The 20,698-nt window shown below is 43.7% G+C and overlaps 1 non-coding gene across 1 annotated transcript; it reads left to right on the top strand.

Moving 5' to 3' along the window:
* Window positions 1–8,578: 8,578 nt before the first annotated feature.
* On the top strand, window positions 8,579–8,651 carry trnam-cau (transfer RNA methionine (anticodon CAU)). Its single transcript has one exon. It is a non-coding gene; the product is annotated as a tRNA-Met (tRNA).
* The last annotated feature ends 12,047 nt before the right edge of the window (window positions 8,652–20,698 follow it).

Here is a 20,698-nt window from a genome sequence, read left to right on the forward strand (position 1 = left end):
CCCCGAATCCGGGCGCGGGGGTCGATTAACCCCCACGTGATTAACCTGCACCCGGTCATTGAGATGCAGACAGCCCGTGAGATTGGTGCTGTCTGGTGATTTCCCTGATTCCTGCGAGCAGTCAGGCCTGGCTGAGCTGTTGAGCGGCTTCTCACCAGCAGGGGGCCACGATATTGCGTAAGTGGCCAGCACCTCTTAAAGGCAGGCTGCACCTCTGAAAGGCAGGCTGCACCTCTTAAAGGCAGCCTGACCTCACAAAGTCAAACATTTGATTCAGATACAAACCTCCGGGGTAATTTCTTCTCCTCCAGTTCTGATTGGAAGCTTCTTTTGAATTAAACAGACCATTGCTTAAAATGACTGGCTCCCAGTCACTGTTTTGAAACCATTTATCAGCCTGTCCTTTTCAAACTGGTGAGTCTGTTTGGAATCTCTGAGAATGTTAATCAGGTCGACAGTTTCCATAGTTAGTGAAAAAATGACAACAAAGAACCAGAATGTTCGAAAGTTCTCTCACAGTTTCGTACAGTATTTGTGAATTATTTATTATTTTCTTTTCCAGTAAGGATCTCGTTGAGCTTTACAGTAAAACTGTTGTCTTGCTGCTACTATTTGTTTGTTCTCTTATTGTTTCATCAATTTGTTGGGCAGTTAAAGTCTAAAACAAGGTCTCGTGTAATGTGAATCTGTCACCCTCTGAAGAGCAGGCACTATTAGGCACTGGATGGAACGAGTGGGCTGAGATAATCTGAAGAGGTTTCACTGTTCATTACCTGGAGCCCTTCAAATGTTACATTGATATCAGGACAAGCGGAAACGCTGATACATTGGGAGTGAAGCCTCACCTAACAGAGGAGCTGCTTTTTCAAGCTTAGAAATACAGCTGATTTGAAATCAGCAAAATTTCACTTCATGAAAGTCGGCAAAAAGGCAACTATCTCTGAACTGTCGCCACTATCTGAAAAACACAGATATTTTACTGATCGGGGAACAATGATCTTGTTCAAACCATACAAATTACAAATCAATCCTATTTTTTAAAAAATAACGATCTGATATAAATCATTCTCCAACCAAACAAAGGCACCAAACATTCCCAGGATATTGAGAGATTAAATGAGTGGGTAAAACTGTGGCAAATGGAGTTCAATGAGGGGAAATGTGAGGTTATCCACTTCGGATCTGAGAAAGATAGATCAGAGAGTTTTCTAAATGGTGAGGAGCTCGGAACTGTGGAGGAGCAGAGAGATTTAGGGGTCCAAGTACAGAAATCATTAAAAGCTAGTGGACAGTTACAAAAATAATTAAAAAGGCTAAAAGAATGTCGGCCTTTATTTCTCGAGGGCTGGAATATAAAGGGGTGGAAGTTATGTTCCAGCTGTACTGAGCTCTGGTTAGAGCCCATCTGAAGGACTGCATTCAGTTCTGGGCACTGCACCTCAGGAAGGATATATTGGCCTTGGAAGGGCTGCAGCGCAGATTCACCAGAATTATACCGGAGCTAAAAGGGTTAAATGATGAGGACAGGTTGCATGGACAAGGCTTGTATTCCCCTGAATATAGAAGATTATGGGATGATCTAATTGAGGTGTTTAGGATGATTAAAGGAACTAATAGGGTAGATAGAGAAAAAAACGATTTCCTCTGGTGGGTAATCGACAACAATGGTAAAAATAGAGCTCGGCCGTGCAGGGTTGATGTCAGCAATCACTTATTCACACAAAGGGTAGTGGGAATCTGGAACTCTCTCCCACAAAAGTCTATTGAGGCGGGGGGTCAAGACGAAATTTCGAAACAGAGATCGCTAGATTTTTGTTAGGCAAAACTATTACGGATTTAGGAACCAAGGCGGTTGAATGAAGTTAAGATGCAGATCTAATTAAATGGCGGAACAGGCTCAACGAGCTGAATGGTGTATTACTGTTCCTATGTAACTTTCTCGAGGGGCTGAATGGCCTCCACCTGTTCCCATGTAACAGAATCGAGGGACTGATTGGCCTCCTCCTGTGCCTACCTAACATGCTCGAGGGGCTGATTGGCCTTCAGTTCCTGTATAACATGCTCGAGGGGCTGAATGGCCTCCTCTTCCCACTTAACAGGCTCGAGTAGCTGAATGGCGTCCAGTTCCTGTGAAACAGGCTCGAGGGACACAATGTAATAGGACCATGATGCTGAATGGCCTTCAGTTCCCGTATAACAGTATCGAGGGGCTGAATGGCCTCCTCCTGTTGCTATCCGACAGGCTCGAGAGGTTGATTGGCCTCCAGTTCCTGGATAAAAGGGCTGAATGGACTCCTCCTTTTCCTGTGTAACAGCCTTGAGGGGGTGAATGTTCTCTCGAATCAGGAACTGTCCCTCTCGATTGGAAAATTGCACATATCACTCCGCTTTTTAAGTAAGAAGAGAGAGGGAAACCTGGGAACTATCAACCAGTTAGCTTAAGATCTGTTGTGGGGAAAATGCTGGAGTCTATAATTAAGGATAGGGTGACTGAACACCTCGAGAATTTTCAGTTAATCAGAAAGAGCCAGCATGGATTTGTGAAAGGTAGATCGTGCCTGACAAATCTGAATGAATTTTTTGAAGAGGTGACTAAAGTAGTGGACAGGGGAATGTCAATGGATATTATTTATATGGACTTCCAGAAGGCATTTGATAAGGTCACAAATAAGAGACTGTTAGGTAACATAGAAGCCCATGGAATCGAGGGAAAAGTACGGACTTGGTTCGGAAGTTGGCTGAACGAAAAGCGACAGAGAGTAGGGATTATGGGTAGGTCCTCACATTGGCAGGATGTGACTAGTGGAGTCCCGCAGGGATCTGTCTTGGGGCCTCAATTATTTACAATATTTATTAACGACATAGATGATGGCACAGAAAGTCTCATATCTAAGTTTGCCGATGACACAAAGATTGGTGGCATTGTAAGCAGTGTAGATGAAAACATAAAATTACAAAGCGTTATTGATAGATTAGGTGAATGGGCAAAACTGTGGCAAATGGAATTCAGTGTAGACAAATGTGAGGTCATCCACTTTGGATCAAAAAAGGATAGAACAGGGTACTTTCTAAATGGTAAAAAGTTAAAAACAGTGGATGTCCAAATGGACTTCCGGTTCAGGTACACCGATCATTGAAAATTAAGTTTAGTGACTTAAGCCTTTCTTCATAACTTAGCCGCTGTAGTCCTTGAATCATCCTGATCATTCTCACCTGAGCCCTTTCTAATGCATCTAATGGTTTTTGAGGTAGTCATTAAAACAGCATCTTATTCTAAAATTGGCATTGCCATTGATCTGTACAATACCAATATAAGGTACTGACTTGTAATCCATTGCCCTCCAGATGCACTGCAGTAACTGATTTTGGTTATTTGCTTATGCAGCTGTCTCATACTACCTACCTTCAGGGTATGGTTATTGATCACCCAAATTCTTTTCATTTTCAGCCTCTGCCAGTGGAGGACAAGTCACTGTTTATTTTTGGTCACATGGTGAGCAGATTGGTGGTCCTCCTGCCATGTCTACTCCTGGGCCTGGAAAATTCTGCCAGCCACAGTTCCAGAAAGCATAGGATCATCAAGCGGGATTTCACTGCCTAGATTTCACGATTTGATTCATGCCCAAGTGACCCTTGAATGCCAACATGCAGTGTCTACTGATTAACCGGATGCCTTCCATGACTGGTGGGCACCAGGTGGTATTTTTGTTTTGACTTCTCCTGACTTCACTGTTTTGGTTTAATTTGTCTAAAGATAAATTTGGATGGGCCACCCTTCCTTGAATTTCTAGTGGTGCCCTCCCTGCGTGGGGAGCACTTGATGTATCCCTGTGGGGTTAGATGTTGCCCATTTCCACACATTCATCTCAAAGTTCATCTTATACATGTTTACTGTTATCTCTTCCTATATGCACAATCCTATATCTATAATTAAAATCTTATCTGCTATATTTCAGCATAATTGGTCCGAGACTATCTGAAGATAATCGTTCTTTCATTACCTGCACATGCACCTTTGTATTATTAGAAAATGTAATACTACTACAGCCTATTCACAAATATTGTGAATAGTAGGGATTCCAGACCCTGTGTGAAATACCACTGGACAGTTCTTGACACCTCATTATAGAAAGAATATTAGAGCTATGGAAAGAATACAACAAAGAATAATATTGGGAATTAAAGGTTAAATTTATGAAGAAAGGCTCAAAAAATTGGTGTTTTTTTTCCATTGAAACAGAGAAAATTAAGGGGAATGTAATTTGGGTTTTCAAAATTATGGAAGGTGTTTTAAAGGTAAACAGTAAAAGCTTATTTCCAGTGGTTAGTAAATTGGTACCGGGCTAGACTCAGGGTTATCACTGGAAGGAAGTTTTTCACATTATGATAACAAGGAATGTTTAATCACAAGTATCTATTGAGGCAGGCACCATAATGTTATTTAAAATAGAATTAAATAGGTATTTGAAAAGGAAGAATATGGAAGGATAGGGAAAACTCGATTAAAGGGCTGGCACCGGCACAAGCACGACGGGCTAAATGAACTTGGTCTGTATTGTAATTTCCATCAACATCCTTTGAAAATGCCAGTGTAGTATATCTTAGTTGTGTGCAGAGCAGTTTTTTTTAAAATTTAAATTGCTGTCCTTCAGTACCACATTGCTTTTGGGGTGTCAAAGTTTGCAGTTTCCTTGCATAATGTTACTTTCTCTGATAATAGAGCACATCTACAAAAAAGCACCGTGAAAAAAAAATAGCATTGAATGCAAGTTGTTGTTAAAGTAGTTCAGGTGTTGCTATTTTTGCCTGTTACTTAGGTGTATGTAGATCTGTATAGGACTTCTGTGACCAGATCAAGAAAGGATGTGAAATCTGTGCAGGTATAGAATCTTATGCTGGCTTACCATACGTTCAGCAGCCGTTCCATCATAGAAATAATTCTTTGATGTAACGCAAGCAAATCCATTTGTACTGAATGTTCACTCCAGTCAAAATGTTTAAAAAGCATATTTGTAGTAGAGAATTAGGCACTGCTGTTCTTGTAATCAGTTTCACTAACAGAACTGCAACACTGTCCAGATCCCATTGAGCACCTTCAGGGAGATGCAGGCTCCAGCCTTTGAAGAAGAGCACCTCATGCATTTTATGTGGGGGACTTGAAGTCCAGTTTAAAGGTTGGCTGAAAAAAATGGTGCTCACAGATTCACAAATTGAAGTACACTCTCAGCCTTCCCCATGCTCAAATCCAATGTGTTGTACCGTTTTTGTTCCTGTGTCATAGTAATTCCTTCAGCAGAGACTGCATTAAGCTGGAACTGTATTATAGAGGTAAGTACTTGGAACTTTAGGTGTCCCCAGACTAATGTATTATACTACAGACTATGGTCACGTACACAACCTTATTCCACATCTCTACTTGGTCGTATGACCATTTACTTTGTGATGTACACTGGTGAATCACTTTGCAGTTACCATGAACCAGTTGTACCTTTTGTTTGACTGCAACGTTGTGAAAACCATGGAGGGGGGAGCTTCAATGCTGCAGATACTAGAGGGTTAAATCTTCTGTTTCTGAACTCTAGTATGATAGCAATAACTGTCTCCCCTTTTCTATTCGGCATCCTTTTGGTATTAAACTGCTATGCTGATGTTTAAACGTCTTTCTAATCAGCGCAGGATACTATTGCTCAATTTTCTGTATTAATCTTACTGCTGCTTGCAGCTTTCAGTTCCTTGTGTATAAAATAATCAAGAAGGCTAATGGAATGCTGGCCTTTATATCTGGAGGACTAGAGTACAAGGGGGCAGATGTTGTGCTGCAGCTATACAAAACCCTGGTTCGACCGCACCTGGAGTACTGTGAGCAGTTCTGGGCACCGCACCTTCAGAAGGACATATTGGCCTTGGAGGGAGTGCAGCGTAGGTTTACTCGAATGATACCCGGACTTCAAGCATTAAGTCACAAGGAGAGATTACACAATGTGGTAGTATTCTCTAGAGTTTCGAAGGTTAAGGGGTGATCTGATCGAACTTTATAAGATATTAAGGGGAACTATTTCCGCTGGTTGGGGATTCTAGGAGTTGGGGGCACAATATAAAAATTAGAGCCAGACCTTTAAGGAGTGAGATTAGAAAACATTTCGACACACGTAAATGGTGGTAGAAGTTTGGAACTCTCTTCTGCAAACGACAATTGATACTAGCTCAATTGCTAAATTTCAATGTGAGATCGATAGTGTTTTGGCAACCAAAGGTATTAAGGGATATGGGCCAAAGGCAGGTATATGGAGTTAGATCACAGATCAGCCATGATCTTATCAAATGGCGGATCAGGCACGAGAGGCTGAATGGCCTAACCTGTTCCTATGTTCCGATGAATGGCCTCTTTTATCTGTGAAACGGGCTCGAGGGGCTGAATGGCCTCCTCCTCTTCCTGTCGAACAGCCTTGAGGTACTTGCCGCTATTACGTCCAACGTGGCTGCCGTAATCACCTCCATTTTATCCAAGATCGCCGTCGTGCTCACCGCCATTTTGTCCAATATGGCCGCCGTACTTACCGCCATTTTTACCAATATGGCCGCCATGCTTGCCGCCATTTTGTCCAAGATGTCCTTCGTACTTGCCGCTACTTTGTCCATGATGGCCACCGTACATGCGGCCATTTTTTTCAAGATGGCCGCTGTAGATTTAGTCTGGATGGTGTTAAGAAGCACCAAGGGGCAGAAAACACTGGTGGGAGTTGTCTATAGGCCTCTAAATGTAGTGCTAATATAGGGGTCGGCAACAAACAGGAAATTAGAGATGCATGTAATCATGGGTGCCTTTAATCTACATATCGACTGGCCAAACCCAATTACCAATAATACTGTGGAGGATGAATTCCTGGAGTGTGCACGAGATGATATTTTAGACCAGTGCGATGAAGAGCCAACTGGGGAACAGTCTATCCTTGATTGGGTATTGTGCAATGAGAAGGGGTTAATTAATAATCTTGTTGTGCGGGGTCCTCTTGGGAAGAGTGACCATAACATGATAGAATTCGTCATTAAGATGGAAAGTGAAGTAGTCCAATCCGAAACTAGGGTCCTAAATCTAAACAAAGGAAACTACGAAGGTATGAGGAGTGAGTTGGCTATGATAGATTGGGAAACTTCATTAAAAGGCATGACGGTGGATAGGCAATGGCTAACATTTTAGGAACGAATGTATAAATTGCAACAGTTTTTGGCATAAAAACACAAATGGGTAAGTGGCCCAACCATGGCTAACATAAGTAATTAAGGATAGTATTAGATCCAAAGAGGAGTCATATAAAATGCCAGAAAAAGTAGCAAGCCTGAAGATTGGGAGCAGTTTAGAAGTCAACAAAAAAGCACCAAGCGATTGATTAAGAGGGTAAAATAGAGTATGAGAGTAAACGTGCAAGGAACATAAAAGTGGACTGTAAAAGCTTCTACAAGTATGTGAAAAGAAAAAGATTAGTGAAGACAAAAGTAGGTCCATTACATTCAGAAACGGGAGGATTTATAATGGGGAACAAGGAGATGGCAGAACAATTAAACAAATACTTTGGTTCTGTCTTCACAGAAGAGGACACAAATAACTTCCCAGAAATGCTAGGGACTAGTGAGAAAGAGGAATTAAAGGAAATTAGTATTAGTAAACGAATAGTGCTGGAGAAATCAATAGGACTGAAAGCCGATAAAACCCCAGGGCCTGATAATCTGCATCCCAGAGCACTGAAAGAGGTAGTCATGGAAATAATGAATGCATTAGTCGTCATCTTCCAAAATTTTATAGATTATGGAACAGTTCCTACAGATTGGAGGGTGGCAAATATAAACCCACTATTTAAAAAAGGAAGGAGAGAGAAAACAGGGAACTACGGACCGGTTAGCCTAACATCAGTAGTAGGGAAAATGTGAGAGTCTATTATAAAGGATGTGATAACAGGACACTCAGAAAATATCAACGGGATTAGACAAAGTCAACATGGATTTGTGAAAGGGAAATCATGTTTGACAAACCTACTGGAGTTTTTTGAGGATGTAACTGGCAGAATAGACAAGGGAGAACCAGTGGATGTGTTTCATTTGGATTTTCAGAAGGCTTTTGATAAAGTCCCACATATAAGTGTGCAAAATTAAAACACATGGGATTGGTGGCAATATACTTTGAGCCAGAATTAAACCAGCGATTTTCCTTTCAAGTTTTAACCTCTACAAGTTTTGTGCACTACCAGCTGAGCTATGGAAGGGAAGCAGCAAATGTTCCTCTCTTTAGTGATTGTTCACCGTGCGCCTTTTGACACTCCCGGACTCGTGGAATCGCGTGGGCATGACTGAGACTCACTCGGTACCTGCTCATACCGCAGCGCTGTGGGAGTGTGTGCTCCTAATTACTTGCAGCACCCTGGGCCAGTTGAGCAATGAAAAACGTGTCTGACCAGAATTCAGGAGATTGTTGGTTCGATTTCCACCTGGATGGATGTTTTTTCAAACTGCCAATTACGTTATGACTTTACACCTTGCAAACTGTCCGACTTGGTAGTGCTGCCTGGACATTTATGCTTCAAGTGTCTTCTTAGCGCAGCAGGCAGCGCGTCAGTCTCATAATCTGAAGGTCCTGAGTTCTATCCTCAGAGAAGGCATAATTAAGCTTTTTTTTTCATCTTTGCTCAAGACCAAAATCAAGAATTTTTGCTTCCTGCAGCACACCAAAAGATTTGCTGCCCCTTGACCTCTGTGTGCCATCGCACGCAGTGAAGCTTAAGAAGTACATGGACCATGGGCTCGCTGAAAACTGACGCCACTTTTTTTCTGGACAATTGACCTAAGTCAAAAGGTGTGTGGAGAATGCAACAATCTATACTGCTATCTCTCACATGCTCAGCGAGAATCATATAAAGGTTACAGCACGGAATGAGGCCATTCGGCCTATCGAGTCCGCACCGGCTCTATGCACGAGCAACCCAGCTAGTTCCACTCCCCCGCCCCATCCCCGTCGCCCTGAAAATGATTTCCTTTCCACGATTGAATCATCCCCTCGGGCAGTGCATTCCAGATCCTAACTGCTCGCTGTGTAAAAAAGTTTTTCCTCATGTCACCTTTAATTCTTTTGCCAATCACCTTAATTCTATTTCCTCTGGTCCTTGACCCTTCCACCAATGGGAACAGTTTCTCTCTATCTACTCTGTCTGGACCCTTCATGATTTTGAATACCTCCATCAAGTCTCCTCGCAACCGTCTCTGTTCCAAGGAGAACAACTCCAGCTTCTCCAGCCTCTCCACGTAACTGGAGCCCCTCATCCCTGGAATCAATCTAGTAAATCTCTTCAGCACCCTTTCGAAGACCTTCACATCTTTCCTAAAATGCAGTGGCCAGAAGTGGACACAATACTACAGTTTTGGCCGAAACAGTGTTTTATAAAGGTTCATCATGACTTCCATACTTTTGTAGTCTATTTAAAAAGCCCTGGATCACGTATGCTTTTTAACCGCTTTCCCAACCTGCCCTGCCACCTTGAACGATTTGTGCACATATACCCCCAGATCTCTCTGTTCCTGTGCCCCTTTTAGAATTGTGCCCTGTAGTTTATATTGCCTCTCCTCGTTCTTCCTACCGAAATGGATGATTTCGAATTTTTCTGCGTTAACTTTCATTTGCCACGTATGCGCCCATGCCACCAGCCTATCTATATCCTCTTGAAGTCGATCACTATCCACCTCACTGTTCACTACACTTCCATTTTTGAGTCATATGCAAATTTGGAAATTGTGCCCTATACACCCAAGTCCAAGTCATTAATGTATATCAAGAAAAGCAGTGGTCCCAGAACTGGTCCCTGGGGAACACCACTGTACATCTCCTTGCAGTCCGAAAAACAACCGTTCACCACTACTCTCTGTTTCCTGTACCTGAGCCAATTCTGTATTCATGTTGCTACTGCCTCCTTTATTCCACATTTGAGGTTGTTTCTTGTAAATTGGCCATCACAATAGCTGCTTCGCACTCGCTACCAAGCAGCTCCACTACCAGCAGAGAAATCTTGCCTTGGGTTGGCCCCTCCCTGAATTCAATCAATATTTTGCTCTATTCGGAGTTATCGAGCATCAACAAGTGAGCGACAGCAGAACGGGAAGCCACTGTAATCGTGAATGATGCTGAGAAGAGCCCGAGCCTGCGGAAGGCAGACGAGGAAAGGAACAGCCGTGCCGAGCTTGAGGGAGCAGCGAGAACCCAGTATGTCTCTCTGTCTCTCTGACTGATGGAAGACTTTTTTTGCCTCAAAGCGGTTTGAAGTGTTGTTACTCAAAGGCACTCCCTGCTGGTGAGCAGAGGCAAATGCTCGAGCAAAACAGCCGTGTTTGGGCAGACACAGAAAGCTTTAAAGTATGAGAAATGAAAAGAGGTCTCCTGTGCCTCAGCGCCAACGTGTTAAGCTGTCGGCTGCCTCTAAATTTAAGAGAACGGCCTGGAGCTAATTACTCCAAAAGCACGTTTGGCCGAAGGGCCTCTATCCGTGCTGTATAACTCTATGACACGTTCGCTACTTCGAGCAAGCAACCTGAGGATGACTTTGATCTGTTAATTGCACAATAGTTCTCCACTCCACCAGCTGAGCGATCGAAGGGAAGCAGCAAAGGTCTTTGGGGAGTGTTCACCGTGTGCCTTTTGTCTCTCCTGGACTCGTGGAATCGCGTGGGCATGACCGAGGCTGACTCTGTACCTATTAATTCTTCAGCGCTGTGGGAGTGTGAGCTGTTACTTCAGTTTTACAAACTTGGTCAGTAGAGTAATGGATAACGTTTCTGTTCACGAATAGCACCCGTTCTATGTTTGTTTCCCGCTTGACTCGAAGGTTTCTGTGAACTGTTTTTTGTTATAAAACATACATTACTGCATAAAATTGGCCAGAGAGACTTCTGTGATCAACAGCCTGAAGGAGGAAGAGGGCTCGGTGACGTCTACAAAGACCGACATACTGAGTCCACCCACCTTGTATTGTATAGAGTGTAATATAAGATATGTACTGAGTCCACCCCACCTTGTATTGTACAGAATGTAATATAAGATATGTACTGAGTCCACCCCACCTTGTATTGTACAGAATGTAATATAAGCTACGTGCTGTGTCCATCCCACTTTGTATTGTACACAATGTACTACAAGAGATGTACTGAGTCCACCCCACCTTGTATTGTACAGAATGTAATGTAAGATATGTACTGAGTCCACCCCACCTTGTATTGTACAGAATGTAATGTAAGATATGTACTGAGTCCACCGCACCGTGTATTGTACAGAATGTAATATAAGATATGTACGGAGTCCACCCCACCTTGTATTGTACAGAATGTAATATAAGATATGTAATGAGTCCACCCCACCTTGTATTGTACAGAATATAATGTAAGAGATGTACTGAGTCCACCCCACCTTGTATTGTACAGAATGTAATATAAGATATGTACTGAGTCCACCCCACCTTGTATTGTACAGAATGTAATGTAAGATATGTACTGAGTCCACCCAACTTGTATTGTACAGAATGTAATATAAGATATGGACTGAGTCCAGCGCACCGTGTATTGTACAGAATGTAATATAAGATATGTACGGAGTCCACCCCATCTTGTATTGTACAGAATGTAATATAAGATATGTACTGAGTCCACCCCACGTTGTATTGTACAGAATGTAATATAAGATATGTATTGAGTCCACCCAACCTTGTATTGTACAGAATTTAAAATTAGTTATGTTGTGTATTTTCTTTTGAAAAAGCGTGAACATACGGTGTGCGATCTGTTTTGTATTGTTTTGAACTGAAATTGCGACATTTACACTGAACTGTATGTACCCTTAAATTTTATGGAATAAAGTCGACTTTGAAATTTTATAAAAGTTGCTGCTCAAAGGCGCTCCCTGCTGGTAAACAAAGGCAAATGTTCGAGTGAAACAGCCGTGTTCGGGCAGACACAGAAAGCTTTCAGTTTTGAGAAAGGAAAAGAGTTGTCAACATGTTGAGCTCTCGGCTGGAAAGTTAAAAGAGCGGCCTTGAGCTAATTGCTCCAAAAGAGCACTCGCTCCTTCAAGCTGGAATTCAAACACTGATCGAACGATGAATTTGCTTTGTGTTCTTCGTCAATTAACCATCTTCCGCTCGACCAGATGAGCGATCGAAGGGAAGCAGTTCAAGGTTTTTCTCTTTAGTGATTGTTCACCGTGCGTCTTTTGACACTCCCGGACTCGTGGATTCAAGGGGGCATGACCGAGACTGACTCGGTACCTGCTCATTCCACAGCATTGTGGGAGTGTGAGCTGTTACTTTCTCTCCGCACCCTGAGGCAGTGGAGCAATGGGTAACGTGTTTGACTACAAGCCAGAAGTTCGTAGGTTTGCTTTCTAGATGGTTCAAAGGTTTATGCACACGTTTTTTTTATTACAAAATATACTTTGTTTCACAAAATTAAATAATCCACAGAGTTCAAACTAAATACCGCAATTTCAAATCAATGCAATTCCAAAACAATACAAAGCAGAACGCACACAGTATGATCCCAATATTGCAATTCAAACAAAGTATATATTTTCTAATATATGGTGACCAATATCACGTGGGATGTCCTTACCCGGTTCCCTTTCCCCATAGAGCTTTTGCGTAGGCCGCACTTCGCTTCAGTGCGTCACGCAGCACCTACTCCTGGACTTCGGAATGTTCCAGTTGGCAACACTCGGTCGTGGGCTGCTCCCTCAGCTGGAAGGTCAAGAGGTTTCGGACAGACCAAAGGGGCTACTTCACCGAGTTGATGGTCTTCCAACAGCAGTTGATAACTCTCTCGGTATGCGTCCCGGGGAACAGCTCGTGGAGCACAGCGTCCTGTGTTACCGAGGCGTTGGGGATGAACGGGACCGATAACAACGATTCTCTCTCCACACATTCTGAGTGAAGGGAAAGTCCATCAGGAGACGGACGACGGTCTCCTGCCGCCGCAGCCTCGAGGGCAGCTCACGGTGGTGCTGAGATTCTATGCTTGTTGTAAGGACTGGACTGGAAGGCCTTTCTCACCACCATCCAGGCTACAACCTCGTGGCTGTTCATCAGTTCCAGCGATGGATGTTCTGCCAAATGGCATCGACTGTCTGGTCGAGAAACTGCCCGTTCGGAGCCTGCCTCTCCTTTCACTGCAGGATCCCCGGAACATTCCGTGCTGACCACTGTCTGAGGGCTTTAAGGTCAAAGTGGTTCATCCACGGGAACTTCTTCACCTGGGACAGGTGGGGGGCGATGGTCTAGCTGGACGGGGCGTCCTGCATCTGCTCGATCAGCATAGAAACTCAGTGAGCAGTGATTTTTCCTCTTCTCAGCAACATCCCTGATTACTGAGGTTTCGCGTGCTGCTGTTCTGGGGAATGAGGTGGGTCAAGTGGAGCAAATCTCAGGGGGAAATATTTAGGGAACAGCAATCATAATATCATGAGGTTTCAATTAGTTATGGACAAGGAAAGGAGCAATCTACAGTAAAAATTGCTTGATTCCAAGAGTGACAATTTCAGTGGGTTGAGAACGGATAAATTGGAATCAGAGATTGGCAGGCAAAATTGTATTCGAGGAATGGGTGGCCTTTAAAGGGGAGATGGTACGAGTACAGTCTAGATACATTCCCACGAGGGGGAAAGGTAGGGCAACTAAAGCCAGCGCTCCCTGGATGACGAAAGAGATAGAGAGTAAGATGAAGCAGAAAAAGGGGGCGTATGACAGATGTCAGGTTGATAATACAAGTGAGAACCAGGGTAAATATAGAAAGCTCAGAGGAGAAGTGAAAAATGAAGTAAGAAGGGCAAAGAGAGAATATGAGAGTAGACTGGCAGCTCACAAAAAGGGAATCCCAAAGTCTTCTACAGGCATAGAAAAGTAAACGGGTAGTAAGAAGAGGGGTGGGGCCGGTTTGGGACCAAATAGGAGATCTAACCATGGTGGCAGAGGGCATGGCTGAGGCACTAAATGGATACTTTCCATCTGTCATGAACAAAGAAGAAGATGCTGCAAAAGTCACAGTAAAAGTGGAGGTAGTTGAGATACTGGATGGGCTACAAATTGACAAAGAAGAGGTACTAAAAAGGCTGGCTATGCTTAAAGTAGATAAGTCACCCGGTCCAGATGGGATGCATCCTCGGTTGCTGAAGGAAGTAAGGGTGGAAATTGCTGAGATAATGGCCATAATTTCCAACCCTCCTTAGATACGGAGGTGGTGTCAGACGACTGGAGAATTGCAAATGTTACACCATTGTTCAAAAAAGGGTGTCAGGATAAACCCATCAACTACAGGCCAGTCAGTTTAACCTCGGTGGTGGGGAATCTTTTAAAAAAATAATCAGGGACAAAATTAATTGCCACTTGGACAATTGTGGCATAATAAAGGGACTAATTGGTTAGCCCTTTCAAAGAGCTGGCACAGGCACAGTGGGCTGAATGGCCTTCTCTTGTGCCGTACCTACTATGAAAATATGAGACTATGAACAAAACAACGTCAACGCCATAAGCCTGAAACTAAATGGTAGCCAATAAGGCAGCAATCTTACTGAGGCACAAGCTGGACATCTTACTGAGGGGCAAGGCGGCCATCTTACTAAGGGGCAAGGTGTTGACCGGAAGTCACCGGTTAACGGTTTTGGCTTAGTACACAGAGGAAGAGTCAATTCTCTCTTAATTCTCAATTCGCTTTATTAACGTTTTTAGATCATGTACATACCGCTTATACGTCTAGTTAGATATAGGCATGCAGTTTACAGCAGGTTATACAGTTTTATACTCAAACTAGGATTTAAACGCACACCCACTAGCTGACGAACACTCCCTGAGTATTAGGATTTAAACGCACACCCACTCGGTTTTTCTGACGAACACTCCCCGAGTGGTCGCAGAATAGAAAGGATATTATATTACCCGGAAAGGAGAGATACTTCTGGCCAGGCAATTCTCTTTCTCACTCCCGACGTCGTATCTACGTCTCTGACGTAGTATCTGCGTCCCTGACGTAGGGTCCCCACTTCCACGATGGTGAGTCTCCGGAGTCTCCCTCACAAACAAACTGGGACCAAGCCAGCAATTCTTCAGTTTTAACTCCAAGCCTGCCTTTTCGAATGATGCTGTCTTCTCCGGTTGGCTCAAAGTTGCTGGAGTGATCGATGTCATCCCCTGATTGGCTCTGTTCCAAGGGCCTAGGTCGCATCACCTCATACTCCTTTTCTAAGTAAGGACTGGTGTCTCATCACATTTCCTTTGTTCCTGTAAGAAGCGGAACGAATTCAAACCGGTTCTGGCCAGTTCAGACCAGTGACTGAACTCCAGGTCACCTCAGTTCAAAAGGTCAGTGTCTTTGTTAGCACTTCAAATTAAGCTCAATAGATTTCTGCAGCCTCTGGCCAACATATCCCCCCTTTTGATCCAAAGATACTTATCTTAGGATCATTATTCTCCCTTTCTGTGTACCACTTCTGAGGCCGTCATTGTCCCCCAATGGGCATGTTACATCCGCGATATCATATGGTTATAGAAAGAATACAAAAAGGAAGCGTATAAAATATACTTCACACACTGTCCTTATGTTGATAATCGCTTCTTCTCTTTCATTATAGCACTAACACTCAATTGTTGCAAAATTTCATTTTTCCACCTTCTAAGCTGATATACATTGAATATGACAAGTATTAATGCACATAAAATCACTAATTACTGCGGCATGTGATAAAATCCTGACCCTTGGATGTATTTGAACATTAGATCCCCAATTCCAAAACTTATCCCAGAACCCGGGGTCCCGTAGCGGTTCATCTGCTTTATCAGCATGAGTTTTAATTATTTTAGTGTGTTTAGTCCATTGATGAATTATCTCATTGGCTTCCTCCGCCATTTGCGTCCAATCTGTAGTCAGGTGCGGAATGCTTGGCAGTTCGGTCGGAACATATTTCCACAGATCTTGGTCTATATCGGTACGTTGGACTGTGAGGTTTTCGTTTATCACCATCCTCATTATTGGCTTAGGCAGAACTTGTCCACCAACAATCAGGTCTGAGGTCACGTTGTTAATGGCCACATTGTGTCCTTCCAGAGGGCACTGTTTCCATCCTTTGATATAGTTCATAGCCGCTGTGGCTATGTAATACGTTTGTCCCACAAGGGCGTATTGTAAAAAGGACTGGTTGTTAACCTGCAAAATGGACAATGAACAATTTTCATAAGTACTGAACCCACAATTCGTAAGTTTCTGTCTTGTTATCTCTTCTGGACAGGCCCAGTGATTCCCTCCTTGGTGACACTTTGACAAATCTACCCCTTTCTCAGCACCGTCCATTACAATAGCATGAGATGGTGGATTGCTCATAGATATCCAAGGACCCTCATGATACTTGCCCACGTTATGAACTCTTTTTAAAGGGTAGGTCAAATTGCCTCCGTGCCGGGGAATATGAAACACCGCCCCAACGTAATATTTCCCTTGATCCTCAGGACAGGTACTTAACACCCTGTTAGATAAGGTTAAACTTCTGAGGTGGCATAGAGGTGTTTCTTCTCCGACCCATTTCTCTAACTGTTCATCCGATACCCAGTCTGGAACTTGGTGTGTATTGAGCTGTAACAAATTAGTACCAATCATAGTCAACACCCAGCTAGTATATATGGCACACGTCTCGGCCTTATGGGCCTCCTCTGAAGTATTAGCCGGACGGTCAATGATCAAATTTATTTTATCCTGTAAAGGTTTCAACAATTTTACTGTGTCTAGGGTCACTTGTGATGCATCCTGTCCTATTTGGCTGTCTCGTATTTGACCCCGATAACCCTCTCCAGTAATAACCTGCATTTTCTGCTGGAGGGATTGTATCTGGTTTTCCAACTCAGCTATGTCCAACGTGTTAACTGTTGCCACGCCCGATGCATAACCTGCCCCCGCCAGTTCTAATAGCCCTCTCTTTTTCCTGTTTCTTACTGACCGGAACTAATTCCTGCTTAACTGTCTCCTAAGGATGTGGATAAGTAAGTGTTTTGTGGCATATGAACACCATTCTGGAGCAGTTATTTCAGTCAAATTGACGACCACCTGCACATGTTGATATCCCGGTACCAAAGTGACAGATTCTCCCGTTTCCTCCAGCACCAGACCTACACCGTCCGTTTTGTACTGATCTTCGCTACATCTAGGTTCCGGTGTGGTTTCAATCACTGGAGGGGGTGGTGTGATAAGCCTCCTCGGGGTCCTGAAAATTATGAAGGGTCCTGGCCCCCGACAGAAACTCCTGTCTGCAACCCTGACCGCCTTTTTTGCTCTATCCCCTTTCTGTGTTGTGTCTTCCTTTATACAATTGATGATGATCCAGCCGATCTTTCTAAAACGCCGACTATATCCACCCCAATCAATATATCTCTGGTACGAGTCACTACCCCAATCAATATTTACATAGGTGTGGTCCCAGTGGACCATAATTGTACCTCGACCGTCGCTCCCCGATGGTCGCTCCATAAATGGACCCACAAATTGATTAATAATTTTTCCCTCTGGGATTACCGACAATGTTACCTCTCGAACTGTGTTACATGAAAACCGTACTCCCACTCCCTCCGGAATACCCAAAGTCTTTCCTACACACGCTAACCCATTCACTCCCGTATAATACAAATTTAAATCATCTCTTTCCCCTTTGTTGGTTCGGACTGTCTTATTCTGCGGAGCAAAGTTGTCCCTGGTCTCGGGATATCCTTCTATCGCCGACACTGCTTCAGGCACGATCATTCGTCGTGACGACTCCGAGACAGGTTCAACCGCAGTTCTGATGATGATCAATCCGATAGCAACAACATGCATCATCCCCTTCATTCTAGGCTGGACCTGGAATAAACAAGTGTAATTTCTGCTCTTATGTACAGTTTATTTTAGGTACTATCATAAGTCCAGTCTCTCCATATACTGAGCCAGACCGTCCAAATCCTGTTCCCAATTTGTTTCAGATTCTAACCGTCCGTTTCTTCGAACCCACTTATTCCCCCTTTCTGTTTAATGTTCCTTTTGTTTTGTTCCTGGATTCGCCTCTGCATGTGAACGGACAGTATCAAATTTGTTTTCAATCACCTCCTCTTGGACCTGTAGCTGGTCATGTTCTTGATCTCCCTGACCTTCAAAATTCAGAACATCGTTAGCATCGAGCAGCACATGCCAATGATGATTATCTTGTTTTTCTCCTACCAACTTTAGCTGATTAATGTGGTACCAGCCACTCTTATCTGGTACCATTAATACCCTGTATACAGATGGGCTAGCTTTGTCTACTATCTCATAGGGACCGGCAAACTTTGGACTCAAGAATGAGGTGGGCTGGTATATTCTAATCATTACTCTCTGTCCGGTGCTCAACTCTATCGGGTTGGCTTTTGCATCGAAATAAGCCTTGCTATGCTGTTTCTTCTTTCCCTGTCGGTGAGCGGCTACATAATTTGCTTCTTTTACTGTTTCTACTAGCTGTTGTACCCATTTTTCTGATATAATGTGGTCTACCTCGGGTTCAGACAAATCCAAACCTACCAACCCCTCCATTCCCCTCATGTCCCTTCCCGTCATGAGTCTATAAGGAGTGCAGCCTGCTCATGAAGCCACGGTATTCCTGACTATCATCAGCACAAAGGGCAGAACGACCTGCCAGGTTGTCTTGCGCTGCTGCACCATTTTAGCTATCATGTTTTTTAATGTCCGATTCATTCTTTCCACAATTCCACTAGACTGTGGTCTATAGGGTATGTGAAATCTCTGTCTAACCCCAAAAAGGGTCATAACATCTTGCATTACTTGGGCTGTAAAATGTGTTCCCTGATCCGATTCTATGCTTCGGGGTAAACCCCAGCGGGTAAACACCTTTTCCAATAGAATTTTCGCAGTAACTTTGGCTGTGTCTGTTCTGGTCGGAAAAGCTTCCACCCATTTAGTGAAGGTATCCACTATTACTAGAATGTACTTGTATCCTCCTGGAGTGGGAGGAAGCGGTCCTATATAGTCTATCTGTAAATTAGTCCAAGGCCCTTCTACTGGTCTAGTATGTCGGATGGCCCCTTTCTTAACATTTCTATCGGGTTTGTGTTGTGCACAGATCAAACAATTCTTGACATAGCGTTCCACATCACCTGTCATTCCAGGCCACCAACACACCTCCTTTATCCTATCTCGGGTGCTCTCCGTCCCTTTATGTCCCCATAAGTCATGGTACCAGTGGATTATTTGGTTTCGTCCCCCCTCTGGCACCACAAATTTTCCTTCACACAAAACCACTCCGTCTTGTATATAGACCCCCTTGTGCCTTTTGTATGTGTCTGACTCTGCGCCTTCTATTAGTTTTTTTAATTCTCCGCCTTTCTTTTGCTCCTCCGTTAAATCCATCACTTTGACCTGCTTCTCTCTCTGGCCGCCGATTTCCCCAATCGGTGGCTGCCATTCCTGTCCACTTACAGCACCTCATTTAGCTAGCTCATCAGCTTTCCTGTTCCCTTCGGGAGATAGTTTTGAATGAGCTTTCACTTTTGGGACCCCATATCCTGTCCTCTGTGCTTCTTCAAAGATGTACCGTAATAGAGGGGCTGACGTAGGGGTCTTCCATTCGCTGAGACAAAACCTCTCGCTTCCCATAGGGACAAATGTTCTGTGAGGCTATTACAAACATACATGCTATCAGAATATATGACTGATCTGGGCGGAACATATTCCGGGTGACCAACCACATATGCGACGGCTGCTAGTTCTGCTGCCTGCGCACTCATAGTGTTAGGTAATTTCAGAGCCACACTAAATCTTTCCTGTCCGTGGTCATCCTCCATGTATATCCCACATCCAGTTCTCCTTTCCCCATCCTGTACTGATGAAGAGCCATCCACAAAAATTTTAAAAGAGGGTTCTGCCTTTCCTGTTTCCTTTGTCTTTCTACTTTGAGGCCCCGTCTTACCCCCTCCTTTTTGTTTTGATACAAATGGGCCCTTGGGGTCATTTGCTATCATCAATTGACACTCATGTTTTTCTCCCTGATAAACTAAGTTGTCTGCTAACATAGTGATGGTTTTTACCCCCTTTACGGTTATATTTCTCCCTTGCAGCAACAATGTCCATCCAGCGATTCTATTTTGGCTAACTGAACCATCCTTAATCCTTCCGTCTAACAGTAACTGTACTGGGGTGTGTTCTGTTAATATTGTAAGTGGGTTTAGTCCCACTATATAAGTAAAATGCTGCACTGCCCAAAAGACAGTTAGCAAGTGTCTTTCGCATACCATATACCCCTGCTCTACTGATGAGAGCATACGTGAGGCGTACGCTACTGGTCGTAATTTCCCGTGTGTCTCCTGTAACAGAACTGCCGAGAGGGTGGTGTCTGTGGTAGCCACCTCCAATGCAAACGGCTCAGTTGGATTTGGGGTTTTTAAAGCAGGCGCGGCAGCTAGTGCTTGCTTTAAATCAGTCATGGCCTGGCTGTGTTCTGTTTTCCACTCCCAGGCCACATTCTTTTTTAATAATTCCATCAGCGGGGCCGCCTTTGTGGCGAATCCATCAATATGGTCCCTGCAATATCCCACCAACCCTAAGAAGGACCTTAACCCTTTTACATCCCGCGGAACAGGGAGTCTGCCAACTGTCTCTGCCCTTCGCTTGTCAATGTCCC

The sequence above is a fragment of the Heptranchias perlo genome, unplaced genomic scaffold (genome assembly GCF_035084215.1).
Source record: "Heptranchias perlo isolate sHepPer1 unplaced genomic scaffold, sHepPer1.hap1 HAP1_SCAFFOLD_129, whole genome shotgun sequence".
NCBI classification, from domain to species: domain Eukaryota; kingdom Metazoa; phylum Chordata; class Chondrichthyes; order Hexanchiformes; family Hexanchidae; genus Heptranchias; species Heptranchias perlo.